A 5,000-nucleotide genomic window follows, 5' to 3' on the forward strand; every position below is an offset into this window, starting at 1 on the left:
ACTGCTCATATCCTACGAAAAATATTGTCTATGTAATATCAAATTTTAAAGCAAACTTATAACTTTCTTATGTTTTCTTAAACATTCTCTAGAACAATACTTTGGTGTAAATCCAAATATATGGCACCCTAGGCATAACGCCAACATGAACTTCTAACTTGTTGTCTCTTGAGGTCTCTGGGTGAGACTTGGAGTCAACTTGTACAAATACAAAGCAACAGTCAAACATACAATAATAATAATAATAATAATTAGTTCTTCTTATATAGACATAAGGCCTGGAGTTCTTTCAGAGAAGGCTAGTCGATTATATCGACCACGATACACGTCTTTCACTCCCGAAGAGGATGAAAGATATATATATATATATATATATATATATATATATATATATATGTATATATATATATATATATATATATATATATATATATATATATATATATATATATATATATATATATATATATATATATATATATATATGTATATATATATATATATGTACGTACATATGTATGTATGTTTCTGTATATACGTATCCGCTTGACGACCGGTGTTGGTTTGTTTAAGCCCCGGCAAATTAGCGGTTCGGCAAAAGCGCCCGATTGAGTAACCAGGAGACTTTAAAAAAAGATAATTGTTCGATATTAGTGTCAATTTTCGTAGGGTAAACCATTCAAGGTCCCAGCATGGCCGCAGTGCAAAGATTGAAACAACGTAAATATAAAGTTCACCAAAAGGTCACTTTACGTTTTTTATAAATAAATTTTACTTAAATACTTATAATTACATTATCATAATAAATGTAATTATGTTTCCATAATAAATGCAATTACATTCTTCCATATATTTAATCAAATTATCGTTAATGCAGCAGCTACATTTAATTCAATATTAACTTAGAATAAATATGTGTATATAAAGCTTCTCCGTTCGTAATGTGTTGCATTGACTTGTTGCAGCAGAAAGATGGATATTGAAGCATTCTCAGTAATCGAGAAAGTATGGAAGACGTGAATGACAAATTGAGCAACAATTATTTTCATGACGTCCACAAGGTCTTTTTATGTTTGCATATTACATTAGGAGTTCGCGTGTCTGTGTGGTTAAGAAGAGGCTCACTTTGCAGCCAAGTGTTTCTGGGTTCAGTCCCACAGCATGGCACATTGGGCTTGTCTCTCTTTTTACAACTGTAGTCCCTGTACGACTAAGGCCTTGTTGACGGAAACTTCGTAGAAGCACGTCGTGTGTTTGTGTGTGTCTTTTTTGTACACACACATATATATGAATATATATATATATACATATAAATATATATGTGTATATATATATTATATGTATATATATATGTGTGTGTGTGTGTGTGTGTGTGTGTGTGTGTGTGTGTGTGTGCGTGTGTGTGTATGAATGGACATATAGTTGGATGTGTGTGTGTGTGGGGGGCAGTATTTGAGTTTATGCTTATGTTTTTCCGACACCCTCTTGTTTCTTCCCCTAACCGATATTGGTTCGTTTCCGTCGCCGTAAATTAACCGTTTGGCAGCAAAAAGAGACAGATTAAACATCAAACTTGCAAAAGTAAATAAATAAAATGAAATAAAATAAAATAAACAAATAAACGTACTTGAGTTGATGTGACCGGCGAAACTCTTCTTGGAAGTGGTGCCCCAGCATGACCGCAGTCCAATACCTAAAACAGGCAAGAGAATAAGATGGAAGATATTTGAAAGAGATTTCGTGAGTTTGTGGTTTGTTTAAAAGAATTACATTAAAATTTGGGCTCCATGTCACGTGTTATTAGTTCTAGATCTTGAACGTGTTCCAGGGACCAATGGACTTTTATCTCCTACTCATTTCAGTCATTAGACTGCGGCCATGCTGGAGCACTGCCTTGAAGAAACTTTTTCTTTTTTTTTTTTGAAACCCGATATTTGTTCTATATTCTCTCTAAGTTATCAGGACGTAAACACACCAACATCGGTTGCCAAGTGGGGTGTGGGGCAAACACAGGCACAAAGATAGGCGTACGCACACAGACACACATGTTCATACACATGTCTGTGTGTGTGTATGTGTATATATATATATATATATATATATATATATATATATATATATATGACTGGCTTCTTTTCAGTTTCCGTCTACCAAACTTACTCGCGGAGGTTTGATCGGCCCGAGGCCATACAAGAAGACACTTGCCCAAGGTGGCACGCAATGAGACTGAACTCGGAACCATATGGTTGGGAAGCGAGCTTCTTACCACTACCACACAGCCACACCTGTTCTGATTTTCTTTTATCTTCGTTTATTTTGATTCTCTGCTATTTTCTGCGGCTTCTCGATGTCTGAATAAATGGGATAATAAAATGGCCGCAAACCGTTGAAATCGAAAACGGATCTCGGGATTTTGTGTTTAATCACGAAATAGGTCTTGTGACATTTAAATGAAAAAAAAAAAAAGTATGGCACCTCCTCGTTTTCTAGAGCGAACATAGTAACGTCATACAATAGCGGCAAAGACAACGACATGAAAAACGACAACAGCAACAAAAACGACAACAACAACAGCAGCAGCAGCAGTAGCAGCAGCAACTACAAGAGCAAGTGTGCAGGTGTTTAGGTAAACGTGTTTGCGTGATTGATGCGGTCGAGTTTGTGGCTCGTATGCGGATTCATGTGTAGGACTTATCCATGTGTGTGCGTGTATGGCTGGCTGTATGCGCGCGTTCGTGCCTTCATGTATTTATGTGTTTGTGTGTATCTATATTTATATATATATATATATGAAAACACATACATTCGTGAAGACAATGTACATACATGCATATCTATATATGTATGTGTACACATACATATACTGAAGTAAGCACATAAATGCAAAACAAGGTAGAAAGAATAGTACTCGAATACCTAAGGTAGAGGAACATGCTATTTTTGTGAAAATTTCGTAGCTTTAATGAAAGTATATATGTATAAGTATATATAATCTTAGGTACGCAGCAAATCAGATCTGAAATAAAATTCAAATATTACAAAACATAGACCACGTGGCTTAATGGTCAAGGTGTGGAGATTATAATCATGATGTTGTGAGTTCGATTCCTGGAGCGCGTGGTGCGTTCTGTCCTTAGGAAAAGCACATCGTTTCACACGTACTTGGTCTACTGAGTTGAAAAAGTACCAGCCGACTACTTCTACACGTTTTTCTTCATCCAGCAATTACATCCTTGATGCTCTGCTGGATCTAAGACGGGCAGATCGAGAGGAAGCATATGGACACTCGCAACTTCACTGGCATTTAAAATTACAAGCAAAAAGTGTGTGTGGCAGGGGTGGGTTAAATGTCACAAGTGCATACTTGTTTGTGAGTGACGGTTAAACTGTGTATATTTATTATGGTGAATCTACGAAGGATTGAATATTTCTGTGTCAGCATAAGATTGTAAGCAGATAAAAACCAAACAAAGAAACTAACTAGCATAGATAGAACAAATAAACAAAGGAAGAATAGTATGCAAAACCAAGACAAGCGAAAGTTGGCGCAAGAAAAGTGTGGAAATATAAAGAGAAAAAACAGCAAACAAAGAAGTGTATAATGAAGTTTAATATTCTAAAAGAAAGAACAGGAGACAATCTGAGATAATAGCATTTCGGAAAGGGTGCTTTTTCACAAAGTAGAAAAAAGAAGAATAAAGACCAGAGGAAAGCGGAAAAGATGTAAAAAACGAAAAAATTCAAGCTTGGGAAGCTACGTTTATGTTTGATAACTATACACGCGCACAGACACACACAAACACACACACACATCTGTCTATTTACATAAATATATACATGTACATATGTGTATATATGTATGTGTGTTTATATATATGTATGTACATAGATGTGTATATCTAAATATGTGTATAAATAGTGCACAATAGTTTAAGATATACTGAAACAAGTAAAAGACAGATAAAAGATATGTGTGTGTTTGTGTGTGTGCATATATATATATATATATATATATATATATATATATATGTAAATATATGTACATATATATGTATGTAAATATGTGTGTGTGTGTGTTTGTATATATATATATATATATATATATATATATATATATATATATATATATATATATATATATATATATATATATATATATATATATATGTATGTATGTATGTATGTATGTATGCATATAGCCAGTTTCAGGATTTCAAATTGATACCCGAAAGTGTTCACCACTTTGTTGCTCGTCAAATACCTCTGGAGACTTTTGCTAAGAGTCTAAGCATTTTTCGACTTCTGATTGCAATAGCTTTTTCCTTTTCTTATTTTTTTTCTGTTCTGTTTTGTTTCGTTTTTCGTCAGCTGTGAGTGTATATAAACGAACTCATTTCTCGGATAACTATCTCCGGTGCCGGTTCAGTTGATGAAACGAATACAAATTTGTTTATTCACATGGGCTTATCTCACGGAATTATGATTATGCCTAGGATAAAGTGTGTGTGTATGTGTGTGTGTGTGTGTGTGTACACAGGCACAAGAAAACCCACACATATATGTATATAAATACATATATATATATATATATATATATATATATATATATATATATATATATATATATATATATATATATATATATATATATATATAATATATATGTTCATACATATATACGTGTATGTGTGCATGTATGTATATATATTTATATACACAGGCATTTCTTATATACACATACATAGATGCATGTGTGTGTGTGTATATAAATGTACATACATACATACACACACATGCATATTCTTTTATCGTTTCCTGCTTTCAGTCATCAGACTGTGGTCATGCTGGGGCAGTGCCTTGAATTATTTAGCCGAATGAATCAGCCCCAGGACTTATATCTTAAGCCTGGTGCGTGCTCTGTTTTGGCGAACTGCTAAGTTACGGAAACACACACACCAACACCGCTTGTCAAGCAGTGGTAAGGGGACAAACACAGACAC

General features: G+C 34.0%; 1 protein-coding gene and 1 long non-coding RNA gene across 5 annotated transcripts in view; one reads left to right on the forward strand and one right to left on the reverse strand.

Annotated features, from left to right (window-relative positions):
- Positions 1-5,000, reverse strand: part of LOC149131055 (uncharacterized) — an 81,111-nt gene that overhangs the window by 27,764 nt on the left and 48,347 nt on the right. For all 4 annotated transcript variants that reach the window (XR_016238396.1, XR_016238399.1, XR_016238397.1 and 1 more), the window contains one exon: positions 1,628-1,693. This is a non-coding gene — a long non-coding RNA (uncharacterized LOC149131055). The remainder of the gene's footprint in view (positions 1-1,627; positions 1,694-5,000) is intronic.
- The window catches only part of LOC149131056 (uncharacterized), a 68,359-nt gene that overhangs the window by 22,404 nt on the left and 40,955 nt on the right, over positions 1-5,000 (forward strand). The window lies entirely within an intron of this gene.

This window comes from Octopus bimaculoides, chromosome 25 (genome assembly GCF_046866305.1).
Source record: "Octopus bimaculoides isolate indiv1 chromosome 25, ASM4686630v1, whole genome shotgun sequence".
In the NCBI taxonomy this organism is placed as follows: domain Eukaryota; kingdom Metazoa; phylum Mollusca; class Cephalopoda; order Octopoda; family Octopodidae; genus Octopus; species Octopus bimaculoides.